Raw genomic sequence first — 19,877 nt, 5'->3', positions numbered from 1 at the left:
GTCCTGATCAGATAAATGTCACTATGTGCAGCAGGCAACACAGAGGAGAGTCTGGGGAGGGATTCCCAGGGAGAGGTGCCAAAGCTGCCACTTCCCTGCACCCATCTGCTGCCATTCTCCACCATGTGTTGTCATGGGCCAAATGCAGCAAGTGTGACTTCATGAGCCAACTGGACTGTATGTGATCAGCCACCTTTGCCTAGGTGATGGAGAGGTGTGAAGCTCAGATCTTTAGCTACAGAGTAAGATAGATCAGATAACAAATAGGAAATGGGAGTTGATATAAAAATAATAATAATAAAACTAGAGCTGACTAAATCGTTTTTAGGCTGATGAGAAACAAATATACCAGAATGTTCCCTTGCTTCATCATACAGTCAGCCAGGGACAGCAACATTTTGGTGGGGCCCTGGATAAACATTATTGGGGCCTTCCTCACCTCCAGGCCCTGTGGTGGCCGTACCCACTGCTCTCACCTACAGTGCAGCTTAATTTTTCCACACTGATGCTTAATTTATAATGTTACAATGTGCAGAAATGTGCTGTAAGTAACCAATAGCAACCAGCAACGCTAGATTGAGATTTTTTTAGGGGCTCCACAGCAAATAATTTACTTTGGCCCCCCTGAGTTTTACCCAGTGGTTCTACGCTGGTTTTGGGTGTGCAACCTGGTGGGTTTGCCACTGTCTAAATTAATATGAAGCAGTAGATTCTGCTTTCAATAGGAGAAAAGGAAGAGGGTGCGTGACTAACATGGCATAAACTCCGGAATCACCTCAGATCGGAATCCGGGTGATAGATCTACAGTAAAAAGGTACATAATGTCTAGGTAGACACCAGATGTTAGACAGACAATAAGTCGACAAGGACAAAATGTTGACACACTAAAGGTAGACATGTAAGAAGGTTGACAGCTACAAATGGTCGACAGGAAAATGGTCGATGCGGAAATGGTCGAAACGTTTGTTTTTTAGGGTTAGGCACTTACCCAAACTGTTAAGGTTAGGCATCAGGAGGGAAGGTTAGGGTTAGGCACTAGAAGGGACGGTTAGGGTCAGGCATCAGGAGGGAGGGTTAGGCACCAAGGGGAGGGTTAGGGTTAGGCACCAGGAGGGAGGGTTAGGGTCAGGCACCTACCCCAACGGTTAGGGTTAGGCACCAAGGGGAGGGTTAGGGTGACGATTAGGGTTAGAAAAAAAACCCGCGTCTTCTTACATGTCGACATTTAGTGTGTCGACCTTTTGTCCCTGTCAACCTATTTTCTGTCTAACATCTGGAGGCCTATTCATGATGTTAATTACATTCTAACTCGCTGCAGATTTTCTGAGCAATTCATCATTGCTCCGGCGCGGTGACAGCTGATGTAAAATCTGCTGTCCCGGCGAGCGGCTTCACTGCTTCTTTTCGGAGCAGTGACAGGAGTGCGCATGGTCATGCATGCGCACAAGAGCCCCAATGTCCGGCGGAAGGAGACGGACAGGGGCGGAGGGATCCGAAAGGATACTCTTCGCAACCCGGACCTCCTTCTCATAGGTTGCGATCCACAAGCGGGAGCATTCGCCATCTGAAGTTGACAAATGCTACCACACTCAAGCTCTGAAAATATTGTAATAAGAAGGTAATACGAAGGTGCTATTGCAATCGGGGCAAAAATGGTAACAGAAATGTGGTGGAAAAGTGTTGGGCGATCCTGACTGGGAGGTGGCTAGTGCATGCAAAAAAGGTCTGCCCAGTGGGCGTTATGGGAGTGTCGTGGGCGTGTCAGTTGAAGTGAATGCGTTCACAGACCCACAGCCCCAGGCATAGCAGGCTGTGGTCAGACACGGGCACCTGCCATAGGACTCGTGCAAATTTCGATGGTGCGACCGTTGGTGTCTAAGGACTCACCAATCGGTATCATAGCAAACAGCCGCTAAAAATGGGCGTGGTATTGCGCATTTGGGCGCACAGATGTTTACAGGGGAAGGAGTTTGTAGCTGCATTATAAATTCACAGATGGGCGACCGCCAATAGGTGCTGCCGGGTGCGACTTAGAATCAGACTATTAGTGTTTGAATATTTGTAGCAGTCTATAGATGCATGCATACAGGTGTTCAGGCTACAGTATGTGTCCTGTTGCAATTGTATCCCCTTATACGGCGCAACAGAACCCCGGTGGCACCTTATAGATAAAAGATAATAATTAGAATAATAATGTTGCTCCTCTGCTCAGAGTCGTCACGAGTGGTGACACCCGGTGCGGCACCTTCCACCCTCAAATATGCAAAATGGGGTGTGACCTCGTGATCACAAGACCACTCCCCCTAATTTCCACCAGTCTGGGAGTGTAACCAGGTGTCACGCCCCCATCTTCGTCATGCTGGGGCTTTTCCCAGTGCTCCGGGAGCTGCTCCCTGACTCTCTGAGGGGGTGACACCAAGGGGTATATTTACTACAGTGCAGGTTTTTAGAAGTGGAGATGTTGCCCATAGCAACCAAACAGATTCTAGCTATTATCTTCGAGAAGGTGCTAGATAAATGATAAGTCGAATCTGATTGGCAACAACTCCACTTCTAAAAACCTGCACTTCAGTAAATATACCCCCCAAAATACCAGAGTCCGCACCCCCCCCCCCCCCTAGTGACATCACTGCGTCTGCTCAGGTTGCAACTCAATGGAAATTTCAAAAGGGACCATTGATCCTTATGGTAAGTGTGGCTTGCTCAAAATGTTTCCATCTATTCCCCCATTGAGCATTGGCTCTGGAAGTCAGGCGGTCAGCGTACACTGCGCTCTCCCCTGGGTTATCTTCCTTTGTACCGCCAAGCTCTCCTGCTGGACGAGTGAGCATGCTCTATTACTATGATAATAGTAATAATAGTTCCTCTATGTCCCCAGATAAACAGGGACATAGAGGAACATAGGGTAATATATAGACTGGAAAGATATTCCCTAAATCACAGAGTCATTTTGCAGAGGGGTGGATGCAGAGAATGCAAGTCTGTTTGCAGAGCATATCTGGTGTGTTTTCGCTCTGCGCATGCTCCGAAACCAAGCAGTACAGAGACATACACAATGCAGACGCATCCCGTCTTGGACTGAAGGGTCTGTAACTAGGGAAAGATCACTGAGGGCCTATCAACGGAACTGGGTTTATTTCTTCTGTCAATTTGTTTCTTGTTAAAGATGATCATAACTAAAAAATACTCGCAACTGTATTTTGTTGTTTTAATAAAAAATAGATTACGTAAAAAAAAACCAATACAGAATCCATTTCTGTGCATAAGAATATGACCGGTATTATAATAATTTTGTCCACATAACGCTGGCGTTAGAAATTTTTGAATGGGTTTCTGCTTCATCTGTGAGATAAAATACACAAAAAATACACACATTTAAATAGGGGAGATGTATTAAGCTCTGGAAAGTGATCAACTACCAGCCTAACTGTCATGTTACAGGCTGTTAGAAAAAAAATAACAGCTTGGAGCTGATTGGTTGGTAGTTTATCACTCTCCAATTTATCACTTTCCAGAGCTAAGTACATCTGCCCCCATATGGTATGTAGTCTGTGTATTATCTCAAAATATACAACCAGGCCCCCCTGACCACCGCCACCCCCCCTGCTGGCTCATTGACTGATTCTAGACTGTTCACAGTCTACAAAACACAAATGCACTTTAATCATGATGATGTGTACAGTGCTGTGTTTATACAGGGAGGTAATTAAATATCACACTTGTATCCCTTTGTTTCGGTGTATTCTGATTTACATGACTTCACCTCTTTTTGTGCTGGAAATAGTGTGTACAGGCTTCAAAGTCATTCAAGTTTTAAACAATTTATGTACTGACTAAAGACAAAGTTATTATACAAACAGCATGTAAGTAGCTCTGATGTGTGCATGGAGTCTTTTGTGTTATATAAGTATAGGTGGTTCTTAGTGGCATAATCACTTTAGTGTTCCTTAAATATACTATAGACCAGTGGTTCCCAAACTCTCCTGAATCACGGCGCCCTAGAGTATCAGTATTGTTGTCATGGCAACACGAGGCCAAACGTTTCTCATTGAGACGATCAGAAAAAAAACATAAAGTACAATGTACTGAGCGGCCATCCTTAGGGTCAGCTATGTGATGGTGGACAGGGTGGTGTTTCTGTTTGTCCATACATTATATGATTGGCAGCCATTATCGCTGGTTTTACCTATCACACTGCATAAATAATTTGATGTGGTCCTGGACCACCAACACGTGGCACCCCTGCAAGTGCCCCACTGCACCCACTTAGAGCACCTATAGTTGTAGACATATAATTATAGGTGCTATATCCTATATATTCTATATTACTGCTGCTATATCCTAGTCTGACGTCACTAGGTTTTTTTTTTTTATTTACATACAATTTTGTGTATTCTGTTGTCTTTGTTTTGAACTCTCTGCTTTATTATATAATAGTGTATATGTATTTAATGTAGTAATGTGTATGTTTAATGAGTAAAGTAGAATACTGTTAGGGGTCAATCCAATTATATGCGAAGGGTGCGAGTTGCCATTGCAAAGGCATTAAAATGCCGACAACGGACTGGCACCTCGTACCCTTCGTGGCCCACTCCGAGCCCAAATTCACTTCATTTTGCTCGGAGCCCTATGGGGCTGCAAACGCTTTTAAGTCAATACGGGCTGCCGTCATGCACGGCCGCTGTCGCGATGACCCGTGAGTACATTACAAGTAATTGGATTGACCCTGTTCAAAACTGGACTCAAGTTGTTTCATTTATAGCAAGACCAGTATCTCATACATTCTTTTTTAATTCTAGGTGTTGCTGTTTTTCAAGGGGGACCGTGCAGGAATTGGAATGCCATTCCAGAAGTTTTCTTTACAATGTCGTAATCCGGAACGGCGTTACTGAACCTTACTCCGGATAGTCCAGGTATCAGAAAATGTCACCGGAATGCAGCAGAGGTGACCTAATCCCGGATCCGGTTGTTATGTTCTGGCAGTCTTACCATTGCTGTGCAGCAACTTGAAACTACAAGTCCCTGCTGCGCAGGGAGAAGACTGTGAGAGATCTGCAGCTGAGCATCTCCCGTGAGAGACCTGCTGCGGCTGAGCATCTCCCGTGAGAAGACCTGCTGCTCTTGTGAGCACTGTGGACCTGCTGCGCAGCGAGTTTTGCCGCAACGAGTTGAATACACTAGTGAGGAGATGATCTCACTGTGGCCCCCATTTATTAATGATCACTTATCCAACGCGATCAGGGCATGACAGTACCGCCCATGATCGCATTGCAAAATGCGATCATAGCGGCCGGATGTATCATCTGGGACATGCAGGGACATGGGGTCCGAAAGGAACCTGTCCCATTGCCGTGGCTGCTGCGCATGCGCAGTCCCGTGGACTGCACATGTGCCATAGCTGGGGAGAGTTATGGAGGATCCCATCACCAGCTAATCATGTGTGGTGTAGCCCATAGGCTACAGCGGCTAACGCCATCTTGAGATGGCGTTATTCCGAATATTGGTAAATTTGGCTGCATCGCATTCCCCAAAGAACCCTATGATGTTACAGAGACACTGGCACTTTACCTACACGAGCTCTGACCTGGCATATTAATAACACAGTAACATTTAAGGGGGGGTACGGTAATAACAGTCAGTACAGTTTATACTTGTACCTGTACTGGGTTACATAGGTCAGAATAGAAGGCATAGGGACCGTACAGTCATTGTTAAAAGACAATTTTATGGTGTAAATTAGCAGCAGATTGGAGAAATTAGCAAATGTCTGAGAGACAACATTCGGCTCAGTGGGGGGTTTCCTCAGTTTGGTGGACGGCAGTAACAAAGCTTGTAACAAACTGTGCAACAGGACAAACTGTGGCCTCATGTGCCGCCCATCTGACCCTTTTGCAGTACGACTCAAGTTTCAAGGACTTGTGGCCAATTTGTGGAGAACGGTTTATACTGGTTTTTCCTCTAATGTTTAGCAACCTGTCCCAAAAGATGCATTTTGTTGTGACTGCACCAAATGTTTGTTGGACACACAAATGGCGCTTACGTGTATGAATAGCACCTTATTTATTTGTAATCCTCCCGGAAAACATTTTGGGGAAAGTTGGTGAACTTTTCACAAAAGTTTGATGTGTTTTTCCCCTCCAATAATAACAGAAGGTGCTGACTGATCCCAGTAAGGAGAGCCATAGGCTAGGGCGGGCTTGGGATGTCCCATTCCATATGACAGGAGATAACTGCTGTTTGTATGAAGCCTTTGTATTGTAGGTGCTAAAGGTATTACTGCTAATTACCTATTCACTTATAATTGATTTGATTAGTGACTTCAGGGGATGCAGACAATAGGTAATTAATGGGCAAACATCCCTTCAAGCTTGAATAATAATTACAATAAGCAGTTTATGATCTTCTCATTACACACACCTATACTTACCTAATATTTGCATGAACACCTCTTACTGTAGCATAACACCATTCCCCTGTAGTACACCTACAGTCATCCTGACAGGAATAACCTATTTCACAGACACTGTCCTAATCAGGGCCGAACCTAGGATATCTGTCACCCGGTGCAAGGCAGCAATTTTGCACCCCCTCCCTTCCCATACCTGGATTTTGTCCTTGCTCCTCCATAAGGCAGTGCACTAGTCAAACGTCCCTGGTATAGTGACTTACATTATTCCACACACCATAATGCCCATTACACATCATGCCACACACTGTAATGCCTATTACCAAAGTGCCACTTACATATTTGCACGACACCATTTAATACCCCACAGTAAGGCTTCTAATTGCTTTTAAATTACCTGCTCATTGTCAGGGATTACATGCTCGTTGCCAGGGGGTTACATGCTCCTTGTTATGGGGTTTCATGCTCGTTGCCAGGGGGCTTCACGGGAGAAGATGCAGCTTTCAGCATCTTCTCCCGGCACTTGTGCTGGCCTAACAGACACTAGAGGTTCAGTAGGACCTCTAGTGTCTGTCTCCTCCTTGGCGGCGGCCATTTTTGGATGGCCATTTTCAGCAGAGTTCATGCGGATGGCTAGTGCCCCATAAGGACCTCTAGCATCTGTCTCCTCCTTGGCAGCGGCCATTTATGGATGGCCGTTTTCTGAATCTGCAGCACCCAAGCCACCGTGAATCAGCCCTTTTTCACCCCCTGCATTCCGGCACCCGGTGCACGTGCACCTCTAGCCCCCCCCTAGTTGCGGCCCTGTCCTAATGATATCATTCATACCCCTTTTACCCCAGAGCAAAAATCTGGGTTATTGCTGGGTCTACCTGGGTCACAGCTCAGTGTAAAAGGGTCTCTGAAAAATAACCCGGATTAAGTGACCCTGCAATCCAACCCAGGTAGCTACCAGGGTCGGACCTGGGTAATGGTGCAGTGTAAACGGCACAACCCAGGTTATTCGACCTAGATCATGCCTAAAATGAATTGATTGGTGGTTGTGGAGCAGTCACCTCCCACTTTTTATGACCTCACAAGTTTAGCAGGGCAGACCCAGGTTCAGTGTGAACGGGGCTGACCTGAGAATAACCCAGATCGATGGTGCTGTGTAAATGGTGTCTGACCTGAGTTGGAACCATGTCTGAAAACCCAGGTTGGACCCGGGTTTTTGGTGGAAAAGAGGAATTAGTCTGCACCGTCAATATGGACAGGCAGTCCAAAAACAGAGACCTTACCCTACTTCTATATAATATAATGACATAATAAAGTGGAGAAGCATGCAAACACAGTGGTTAGCATTGCTCCATCACAGCACTGGGATCAAGTTAAATTCCCAACCATCAGCGTGGAGTTTGTATGTTCTCACCATGCTTGAGTGTGTTTCCTCTGGGTGCTCTGGTTTCCACCCACATTCCAAAAACATACTGTTAGGTTAATTGGATTCTGGCAAAGTTACCGCTAGTGTGTGCGGCAGGGTATTTAGACTGTAAGCTCCAGTGGGGCAGGGGCTGAGGTGAATGACAAATATTCTCTATTCAGCGCTACATAAAATGGTGACTCTATGGGGCAGATTCATTTAGCTGAGGGACTTACCGCACGGCTAACGCTCGGGGTTTTACTGGCCAATTTCCATGAGCGGTGATCCTGCAGTTAATACACGTTAACCCATAGCTCCAGGGTTAAGTACCTGTAGCTATGGAGTAACCCCGTGCGGTAAGCCCCAGGGCTGTGGAGTTACCCCGCGGGGTAGCGACAGTAATTGGATAGCTCCAGGAAGAGCTTTAGCCGCTCTTTAAGCCCCGTGGCTAATTGAATCTGCCCCGATATAAGCACACAATAGTAATATTATTATTAATAAAAAGTGTCATATAGACCTAATAGTATATTGATTTAACAGGGTTACATTCATAAATGTGAAAGTCGCATTTTCAATATAAATTGTAATTAGATACAAATCCAAAAATATGAATACAAGTTAAATACAAATATCTGTTGTGTAGCCCTTTACAAATCCTATTTTAAGTAGAGGAACAGTCACTGATGCACCAAATACACATGTGCAGTACCGATATAAAACTGACGTACCTCCAACTCTAAATTACCCCCAATGTCTCCTACTGCAATTACTGTGAGGTTCTCTGCTAAACAACGTCATCAGCAGGAGGACGCTAAAACACCATTAAAACCATCCCATTTGTTTTAATCATATTTTAGTCATGGAAGAGGCCCTTATATGGGAAACCCCAAATCCTAGGGGCCTGGCGACAATCACCTCGGAACTTTCCATGCTTACCAATTACCCTCTTACTTAGTGCTATTAGTAAAACTTTTATACCCTTACGTGAGTCACATAAAATATTTATTCATCTACCAACCTTTTTCACCATTTCATACATAAATATAGGGGTCTATGTACTAAGCTTTGGAGAGCACTAAAGTACAAACCAATCAGCTCCTGTCATTTTGCATACACAGCCTGAAAAGTGACAGTAAGGAGCTGACTGGTTTGTACTTTATCTCCATCTACTTTATTTATCTCCCAGGCTTAGTACATAGACCTCTTAAACTCGTTCGTGGGTACTTTTTTATTACTATATTTGTGAATGTGGAAATGACTTTAAACATAATTAACAATGATTGGACATGGAATTTCCAATGGAAACTAGTGCATGAGTATCTGCCTTCTTCCTGATATCAGATATCATCACATATATATATGATATCGGCCATTTTGTTGGGATGGCCTTATTTGCTGCAGTTTGCCAGGCACAAAATGGCTGAGAAGCAGACGTGTAAACACCCAGCTAGATGGCTGGTAGTACACAGAGTCTATATATTACCACCTTATATTAAGGAGAAGGTGAATGCAAGGCCAGTGTGTGACTGTCCTTGCATCCAATGATAATGATGCTCCCATAGAAGGGAAGGAACAGGTTTTTTTTTTTGCAGGGTGGAAGAGTGTCAGGAGATGCACTACAGCTACGTGCATGAGAGTTCTCAGAAATGGCTGACTAAGCTAATATCATTTTATTATCATTTATTAATAAGGCACCACAAAGGATCTGCAGCACCAGACATGATAGGAAAACATACGGGCTCCGTTTACTGTATGTAGAGAAAGTCCATAAATATTACTGTCATTTACTTATTTTATGAAAAATAACTAAACATTGGGGTAGTGTATGATAGCGGCACTTACCGTGCCGCTATAACGCTTCCCGCTTCGCCTCTTTACCGAGGCGAAGCAGGAAGCACTACTGATGAGATGTAAGAACATCTCATCGGCCGTAGAGGGGGAGCGTTAGCTCCCCCCTCCGGCGCTACCCGCCTAGTGCTGATGCGTTGTGTCTCTGTCCCGGTCAGCTCCACTGAGCATGCGCGGGATCTCGCAAGTATCGCGAGATCCCCGCTTGGAGCCCTGGAGCTGGCAGCAGCTGCAGCAGGGACAGCGCTGTCCCTGCTGTGGGGATAGGCTAGCGCTAGGCTGTAGCTGTCGATAACGACAGCTACAGCCGGCAGAACGGTCATGCGGTATGACCGTTCGTACATGGCCCTGCCACTCGGCGCTGCTATCTTGTAGACAGCAGCGTTGATAATGACAGGGGCGCTCATTTACCGCCCAGACCCCTGATCATACATTGGGGAGAACCAGTATCAGCGCACATAACGTGCGCTGATACTGCTTCAGGGCTTCATACATCTCCCCCATTATTCTGTTAGTTTGTTAAAACACTGTTAATATTTCCAGTACCCCAAAGGTTTATACATATATTCCTTTTACACAGCCAGTCTGGATGCCGCTAGTCAGAATACAGACACTGTGTACATGCTTGTTGTGTCTGGGTAGTGTGTGAATGCTAATGGTATCTGGATAGTATGTGAAACCAGCGGTGCCTGGGTTTTGTTTGACTGCCAGTGGTGCCTGGGTAGTGTGTGACTGCCAGTGGTTCCTGGGTAGTGTGCGGCTGCCAGCTGTACCTGGGTAGTATGTGACTGCCAGCTGTTTCTGGGTAGTGTGTGACTGCCAGTGGTTCCTGGGTAGTGTGCGGCTGCCAGCTGTACCTGGGTAGTATGTGACTGCCAGCTGTTTCTGGGTAGTGTGTGACTGCCAGTGGTTCCTGGGTAGTGTGCGGCTGCCAGCTGTACCTGGGTAGTATGTGACTGCCAGCTGTTTCTGGGTAGTGTGTGACTGCCAATGGTGCCTGTGCAAAGTGTGGCAGCCAGCAGTGGCGCCTGTGTAGTGTGTGTGGCTGCCAGCGGTGGCGTTTGTGTAGTGTGTGTGGCTGCCAGCGGTGGCACCTGTATAGTGTGTGTGGCTGCCAGCGGTGGCGCCTGTGTAGTGTGTGTGGCTGCCAGCGGTGGCGCCTGTGTAGTGTGTGTGTGGCTGCCAGCGGTGGCGCCTGTGTAGTGTGTGTGGCTGCCAGCGGTGGCGCCTGTGTAATGTGTGTGTGGCTGCCAGCGGTGGCGCCTGTGTAGTGTGTGTGTGTGTGGCTGCCAGCGGTGGCGCCTGTGTAGTGTGTGTGTGTGGCTGCCAGCGGTGGCGCCTGTGTAGTGTGTGTGGCTGCCAGCGGTGGCGTTTGCGTAGTGTGTGGCTACCAGCGGTGTCTGTGTGGCTGAATATAAAGGAATGATAGAATTATTTGCTTGTTTTATATGCCAAATTTGTAGACACACAAAGGTCAATATATGATTTATGCTGAAGTATTTTACTTTTAGCTCCATTGACATTTTCACCACTAACAGCTGCTGAAATAAGATGTATGTAAATGACATTTACACACTGTCAGAGCAAATTTAGTTTAATCAACTTTATTTGGTAATGTCAGCTAATTGCATTTCCTGTGTGAGCCTGATATGTGTATATGGCTTATATGATACATCCTACTCTGACACAAGCCTGCAGTACATTAGCTGGACCCCAGCTGAGAGCTCTGCTAATAGCAACTTCATTTGTGCAGCATCAGTGACCATTTGTCCTGGAGACGCATAGATTGGGGAAGGGAGGGCGAGGTGTGAAGCCTATTTGCATATCAATGGCCATGTAACCTGAGGGCAGAGAGGACCAGACACACATTCATCCTCCTGAGTCCTGAGTCACCCTGTACTACTTAGCTGGAACCACACATCTGTAGGACAGAGTCCAGGACTTATAACTGTGCTGTTTGTGCAGCATGAAGGCTACAGAGAGAATGCTTCGTACCCTGGCAGTGATCTTGCTGGGTCTGTGCTCTTCATTATGTTTTGGGAAAATCGTCAAATTCTACACTTATGAAGAAGAACCACCTGGGACAGTAATCGCAGTCCTATCAGAACATTCAATGTTTAACACTACAGATGGTCCTGCTGCTAAATTCCGTCTCATGAAGCAGTTGAACAAATCTTTCATCCAGGTCCGGGAGAGTGATGGCCAGCTGAGCATTGGGCACAAGATAGACCGGGAGAAGATCTGCAGAAGGTACCCAAGTTGTCTCCTGACTCTGGACGTGGTCAGCTTCTCCAGCGAGCATTTCAAACTTTTTAACCTGAAAGTGGAGGTGAGAGACATCAATGACCACAGCCCCCACTTCCCCAGCACTGAGATACACCTGGATGTTTCTGAGGCAGCTTCTTTGGGCACCAGGATCCCTTTGCCAATAGCAGTGGATGAAGATATAGGGCAACACTCTGTCCAGGACTATCTCCTCTCAGCTGACAGCCACTTCGGCATTGATGTACAGACCAGAGCAGATGGACTGCAGTATGCAGACTTGGTTCTAAAGAAAGAGCTGGACAGGGAAAGTTGCTCATCCTACACTTTGGAGCTGGTGGCCACTGATGGAGGAAGCCCTGCTCTCTCCGGCAGTGCGAGGATTAAGGTCCGTGTCCTGGACTTCAATGACAACAGCCCAGCGTTTGAAGAGAGCTCTGTCACTGTGGACTTGATGGAGGACGCTCCTGTAGGTCACCTCCTAATGGACCTCAACGCAATTGACCCAGATGAAGGTCCGAATGGAGACATCTTCTACGGCTTCAGCCCTCAGGTGTCTCAAGAGGTACGTGAGCTCTTCAAAATCAATCCAAAATCAGGGGGTATAACTTTAGATGGCGAGGTGGATTTTGAAACCAAGCAATCTTACGAGTTTGATGTCCAGGCTCAAGACTTTGGACCTAATCCGCTAAGTGCCACGTGTAGAGTCACTGTGCACATTATAGATGTCAATGACAATGCCCCAACGATCTCTATTACCCCTCTGACCACCAGCAACCACGGAGTAGCCTACATCACCGAGGCAGCTGCTAAGGGCAGTTTTATTGCATTGATCAGCACCTCGGACATAGACTCTGGATTAAATGGCAAAGTCCACTGTATCCTTCATGGTCATGGGCACTTCCAGTTGCAACAAGCCTACGAGGACAGCTTCATGATAGTCACCACCTCACTTCTAGACCGAGAATCTACAGCGGAGTACAAGCTGACCTTGGTGGCTGAAGACCTAGGTTTCCCCCCACTGACGACCAAAACCCAGTACACCATCCAGGTAACTGATGAGAATGACAATGCTCCTTTATTTACTCAACCACTGTATGAAGTGTCTGTCCTGGAGAATAATGCCCCCGGGGCTTATATCACTACAGTACTTGCCAGAGACCCTGACTTTCAGCAAAATGGCAAAGTATTTTACAGATTACTGGAAGGAAAAACACTGGGGCAGTCATGGTCCACCTTCGTGGCCATTGATGGTGACTCGGGGGTAGTGAGAGCTGTGAGGTCTTTGGACTATGAAAAGCTTAAAGAAATTGACCTTGAAATCGAGGCCAGTGACTGTGGGGTCCCTAAACTCTCAGCTCGCACTCAGCTGAGAATCAAAATAATTGATCAAAACGACAGTCCCCCTGAGATCACCTCCCCTATGCTGGACAGTGGGTCAGCTGATGTCCTGTTGCCAACTGGTGCTCCAGAGAACTATTTGGTGCTGAGGGTGAAGGCTGTGGATGCAGATGATGGACATAACTCACAATTGTCCTACACTATACAGCACGATAAGCACAAACTATTTACCATCAATAGTGAAAGTGGGGAGGTCTCCCTTAGTAGAAGGATTAGCCCAGGGCAAGATAAGGACTTGAGCATTGTGGTTGCTGTCTATGACCATGGCACACCTTCCTTGTTCTGCAATGCAACCATAAGGTTCCTTATCACTGAGGCCTTCCCATCCAATCTGGAGATAGTCACCATGCAACCTTCTGAGGGAGAGCAGCAGATGGACATGTCCACCATCTTCATTGCAGTGCTATCAGGTGGCTGTACACTGCTCCTCGTCGCCATCTTGTTCGTGGCCTGTTCCTGTAAGAAGAGATCTAGTCATTCTAAGCAGTTGGAAGAACCTGGGACAGAGACGGCAGGAGGGCTGCTCAATGCCAGCACTGACCTCAAAGGGTCCAACCCAACCTCTATTGACTCCTGTCAGCTGTCACTCAGCACTGAATCAGAGAACTGCAGTGTGAGCACCAGCAGAGGGCAGTGCAGAGACCTCCACTCAGCTTCATCTGTGAGTACTTTCCTTTTACTGGATAGTTAGTTTACAGTAAACATTGTAGCTAAATAATGGTACATTGTTTGTGTAGATTATTCATGTGCTGGGAGCTTTAATGTTCTAAACAGAAATCATCTGCAATGATATTGGAGTTGCTCTTTGTTGTAATGGGAATAAGATAATAGGTTGCCAATATGCAGCATATAAATTTTGTTGGAACTAGTGACACCATGAAAACATGTTCCTCGCTCTTCCAGGCATCTTGTTGTCAATTAACATTATGCTGCTGGATATAGATATATATAGCTGCAGTAAGTAAACTTTAAGCCAGTGCTTTTCTTGTTCAATTCCAGTCCACAAGTCCCACCCACAGGACATGTTTACAGGATTGCTGTCTGTGTAAGCAGCTGGGATCATGTCTGACACTGCATTATACAATAACTCACCTGTGCATGTTTAATGACATTCAGAAAACATGACCTGTTGTAACTTTTTTTGCTATAGTAATGCTCAATATGTTTGTAATAATAAAATGGTTTAGTTTTTTTATTTATTTTATATTTTCCATTTAAATAGGAATGTATTTATTTAACTCACACTAACCTTTGTGTTTTTCTGTCCCAGAGCTCAGTTTCTGCTCCTCCGTGTACAACTGATTGGCCACAGGAGAAGTCGGCCGGTAGCACGAGGTAACCATTCTATTTGGATCTTTTAGATCAGGGCTCAGGGAACTTTTTTACCTTTTACCCCAAAATATATTTAGATACTCTGACGTTACCCCCTTGATTTGAAAGGAAGGAAATCATATAGTTATGCCCCCATATAATGCCCCTGTAGTAGTGTACCCATATAATGCCCCTGTAGTGCCGCTTGTACAAAAAAATACACTTACCTTAATCCCCGCTTCTGCATCCGCCGCCGTCCTGTCCGCCCGGCTGCTCCTCGGAACTATGGGAGAGGCGTGATGACGTCTCTCCCATAGTGCGCATGGAGAGAGCCGGAAGCTGGAGTTCAGAAGAGAACTCCAGCCTCCAGCTAACACGGCGCTGCAGGGAAGGAGCCGGGCACCCGCTGGTAATAACATCTCAGTGGGCGTTCGGCTTAGAGCCTCCCTGCGGCACAGCCGGGCATGCATATGAATCATTTTATATTATGTCATATGCATGCCCGGCTGTCCATCCATTACCCCCAGGAATTTACCCCTGTTCCCTGACTTTGATTGTCATTGACTTATTAATAGATAATCTATCATATGGTCTTAAACACTGGAAAATGAAAACAAACAAAAAACAATTGTTCAAATTGGTTAAATTCATGTGTTTTAACCAATTTGAATGACCATTTTTGTCTATTTTCCAGTGTTTGTGAGCAAATGGTCGACTGTCATTTGCTCCCATACATTACCAGGTTTTCATTCCAACCAGCCAGATTGGACAGATGTCTGGCAGATAATTGTATAGTGTATGCCCAGCATTAGCAGTATAATTTTCTAGAATGCTAAAATGTACTTTGTTACCATTACATTCCCTGAAAAGCCCAGAATGTGTATGTACTGATATAAGTTATATCTCTGCGGAGGAAGCTTGTGTAATATGAAAGTTTGGCACCAGCTTAAAGCACAGATGAAACCTGGTGTAACGGTGAGGGAGGTGTTATAAGGAAGCTACATATAACTCAGATCGGGCCTGATTCAGCTTAGGATGGAATTGCAAAGCTCCTTGCAATCATGGTAATGCAGCAGGAGGCATCACGCCTTCTGCATGCATTATTTATCCGAGCTGCGTTATCCAACACTGCATCAGAAAATCTGCGAGATCATAGGGCCCGATTCAGAGATGGACGCTAACGCGACCGCAACTGCGTCTCCGTACGCAACGCCGTTGCAAAAATATGCTGTTAGCAAAGATCACCCGAGCATAAAGACGCCCACTGCTGCCTTCTCACCTGCGTACAACTACGCATACCTACTTAAACATCGGTACCATCGAAGGTCATTGGCGGCCATTTTGCCCTTGTGGCAGGTCTGACATGACGCAGGCCAGGGAGCTCTTCTGCCATGCAGAGCAGCGTATGCAATTGTAGTGGCTAATTTATACACGCCCACATAGCGGCGGTCAAACACCCAGGCACGCCTGCGTTTCACTAACCAGCCCCTGTCAACACCCACAAACGGTCACTTCCTGTCAATCAATCTGCAATAGGCCTCTGTGGTCTGCGTGAACACACAGCTGCCTTCGCGCACTGTGATGCATGCGTAATGGCAAATAATCGATCGATCTGCGTGCGATTTGCAGTTGCGTTCATCTCTGAATCAGGCCCATAGGTCGGCTAAGTGACCCATGGGGTCAAACAAGTTCACTGCCGCAGACGAGAGGAAGAGGCCAGGAAATCTCTGTCAGCCGACGGAGATCCTGGCCCCCCTCCCCCCAATGGCGGCGACCCTCCTCCGTTTCAGAAAACTGAGGCCATCGCCATCCCCTCCCTGCCCACAAACGGCGGCAGGCTGTCAATCACTGACAGTCTACTGACCAACTGCGCGTGATCACGCAGGACCCGTATTCCCAATTCCCAACCATTGGGAAGCGTGCACTGCTGAATCACTATATTACACACTGAATCATGGAGGGAATATAACTGGTGTTACGATGAGGGGCGTTGTATGTACAATTGGTTTTAGATAGCTGTAGGAAAGCACCTGTTTCAGAGTTTTATGCAATCCTGATTGTTTACGTACATCTCCGATGTTTGCCGATCTGCGCATAATCTGTACTGCGCATGCAAAGATCTGTGTCTGCCACGACGGTCGCAGTGACCCCTAAACCGCAGTAGGAATGTGGTGCTGCAGCCGTATGGGGGTCGGCAACGGTCAGCGTTACAGAAATGAAGGGGAGGGGGGAGAGTGTCGGTCCCGTTTTCTGGCTGTGCCGCAGCAGCTTCCCTGGCCCTGAAAGCGTGAAATACATTATCATCCTGAGTAAGCCTAGGGTTACTCAGATGATTGATGGTCACACAGAAGATCTGATGATGCGTCTCGGACGCAGCAGTGGATCAGAGAAGCCGGCAGAGGGAGTCTTTCTACTACAGGTCGCTTCCTGCCGCTTTTACATATTATCGCACAGCCGCTACGTACAAAGATGCAGCTGATGTGTGGAGAGCGCACAGCGCCGACTCAGGCCCAGTGTCCCATCATCTGACTAATGGAAATCTTTTTCATGTAGTTGTTCACAGACGGCGCAGTTCAGTGCAAAGGACAGTGGGAAAGGTGACAGTGACTTCAATGACAGCGCCTCCGACACCAGCGGGGAAGGTTTGAGGAAGGGAAGTGGGCCGCCCCCCCAGGAGCAAGCTGGTACCTTTCTGTTTCATATTGTTATTTACACCTTAGCTATCGGAAAATTATTTATGTTCACAGGGCCCAGCAGTAGATACAGGGCCCCCTGTGATGTTGGAAGAAGGAATTTGTTTGTATTTTTTTTTGTGTCACTAATACTCAACAATCCACTATATCGATTTGTTTTAAAGATTATTATGCAACATGAAAAGGTAACTATTTCCCCTTGAAACATTAGAACGTCTTAAAAAGCCTGGAGTTGCTCTTTTAGATTGTAGCCACTAGGTGTCACTGTCCTGTTTTCTGCTTACCTGGTTTACTTCAGGTCTTGTATTGTATTGTATACTTATTAGATCAAATAGTGGTATATATGCCTATTTATTTCATATTAAGCAGAGGTGGATGGGCAATTAGTGGCCCTCCAGCTGCTGATGAACTACACTTCCCAGCATGCCCTGAGATTTAGCATGGACAAATAGAATGATGGCAGGGCATACTGGGATGTATAGTTCTACAACAGCTGGGGGGCAGCTTACTTTATAGAGTTGCTCAGTAAAATTAGGTACATAAAAGGTTCTGAAAAGGATATTTCTCTGTATATCTGCATTCATTACAAAGCTGGCTCAGGCAAGATTAATTTAATTATCACGCTTTAGGGGCCTATTTATTAAGCTGATCACAGCTGAAAACGATACTGTAACAGCTGCTTCCCCATCATTTATGTCTCATTGCTAATGACCAAAAACTGAATGCAAGCTCTAATATCAGAGGCAGTCTCCTCTAATACCCCTTTTACACCGAAGCTAAAACCCAGGTTTATTGCAGGGTTAACCCGGGCAGCTCCCTGGTGTAAAAGGGGAGAGGGTTGGATCGCCGGGTCGAGTGACCCGGCAATCCAACTCAGGTAACTAGCAGGGTTTAACATGGTCGTTGCCCGTGAAACCCTGCTGTGAGAACAGCGCACTCCGGGTCACGATGACCTGGAGTGCGCTGCAAGCCGGCCGATTGGTCCGGCTTCAGTGGCGCTTGGTGATTAAATAACTTTCACGCCGGGAAAGCCGGGCCTATGCAGACCCGACTCCGGTGTGAGCGGCGCTGACTCGGGAATATCCCGAGTCGGCGCTGGCTAAATTCCTGGCCTGATCCGGATAGGAACCCTGTTCCAACTCCAGGTCAGACCTGGAATTTAGGTGGAAAAGGGGTATTAATGAATCAAGCCTTTCAGAGCCCCGATAGTCCATGTCATATGTAGCCTGTCACCTGTGGCTACTTCATCAAAAGTTTAGCCCGGAGGGGGAGCTGTGGATCCCTCTCCGGCAGCCTATAATTGCACATGTGCATGAAGTAAGCTAGCCGGGTCCAAACCCTGCAGTAAATTCCTGTGCACCATTCCCACAAAAGTCCCTCATTGTCTTTAAACAATATATGTATAATGTTGCTTAAATATAATAAATGTAATCAAAACATGACAGCAATGCGGATATTTCCACACATAGCAACGCCAGTATCACCATACCTGCCAAGCGGTGCCAGATTTAATGGGACGCTCCAAAACAGATCTCGTGGCATGGCCTTACCAAATGGGTGGTGTTTCAGCATTAGGAACGTGGTCAGGGCAGAGGCGATTTTGTACGGGAATATTGGTGGGAGTATTTATCCTATATAGAGAATGAAGAATAACTCTTTGATGTGATTTTACAGATGCTCCGAGTATTGAGAAAGCGATGGCATTCCACAGCGCAAAGAGCCAATCCATTCACAGAAGCAACAGATCCCTGTACAACGAACTCTATGCCGTCCAATACCAGAAGGAATATGCAGTGTCTTATACTATGGCTCCCTCTTACTATAACACGTACCATCCCCGTGTGCGCGATGCTCTCGTCCCCCATTACAGTATGAATGACTCCTATTACCATATCAGTCACCAGCCAGCACAGAGAGACTGTGAGCGAGATCCGATATACAAAAGTACCACTTTATCGTCATTCAGGATGACCAGAGGGCACAGAGAATTCAATTATAAGCCTGAAATTACACTACAAACCCATTCTGAGGAAGTGGCTACAACATTCTAATCTCGTGTTACAAATGATGAGCGTCAATGCGAAATTCACAGTATTGTAAGTCTGACCACAACACGGTCCCACTGGCTGATTACACTGGGCACCTATTGTCTAGGGCGCTTGGAGAAAAAGGGCACCGTATGCATTTTAGCCTTGCCCACTTCCGTACGCTAACTGCTGCCAATCCGTCCTGATATCAGTACAGTTCTGTTTTCTTGTGGTCTCTAGTTGCTGTGTCTTTTCATCATCCATGTGCGTGCTTCTTACATTAATGTTGTGGACTGTATATATGACTATTTGTATATGAAGAATTTACTTTTTCAATAAATATTTATTTAGAAACAAAATTGACAAAAGACTCGCTGTATAAAGAGAAGATATCACATTCCCACAAATGCCGGTGGTTGGATGACTTTTTTGATACATGTCACTATATTTTACACTATTATCAAGCTTATATATATATATATTTATTGTTAACCACATCTGCTACTATGTCTGTACTGCCCAGGACCCAC

At 46.2% G+C, this 19,877-nt stretch overlaps 1 long non-coding RNA gene across 1 annotated transcript in view; it reads left to right on the top strand.

Annotated features, from left to right (window-relative positions):
• The window catches only part of LOC148481451 (uncharacterized), a 35,349-nt gene extending 15,717 nt beyond the window's left edge, over window positions 1-19,632 (top strand). The window contains exons 2-5 of the long non-coding RNA XR_015871905.1: window positions 4,800-4,913; window positions 14,587-14,651; window positions 17,181-17,311; window positions 18,995-19,632. This is a non-coding gene — a long non-coding RNA (uncharacterized LOC148481451). The remainder of the gene's footprint in view (window positions 1-4,799; window positions 4,914-14,586; window positions 14,652-17,180; window positions 17,312-18,994) is intronic.
• The last annotated feature ends 245 nt before the right edge of the window (window positions 19,633-19,877 follow it).

This window comes from Taudactylus pleione, unplaced genomic scaffold, assembly GCF_031769625.1.
Source record: "Taudactylus pleione unplaced genomic scaffold, aTauple2 ptg000579l, whole genome shotgun sequence".
Lineage (NCBI taxonomy): Eukaryota > Metazoa > Chordata > Amphibia > Anura > Myobatrachidae > Taudactylus > Taudactylus pleione.
This window is presented reverse-complemented; position numbering and strand designations above follow the sequence as displayed.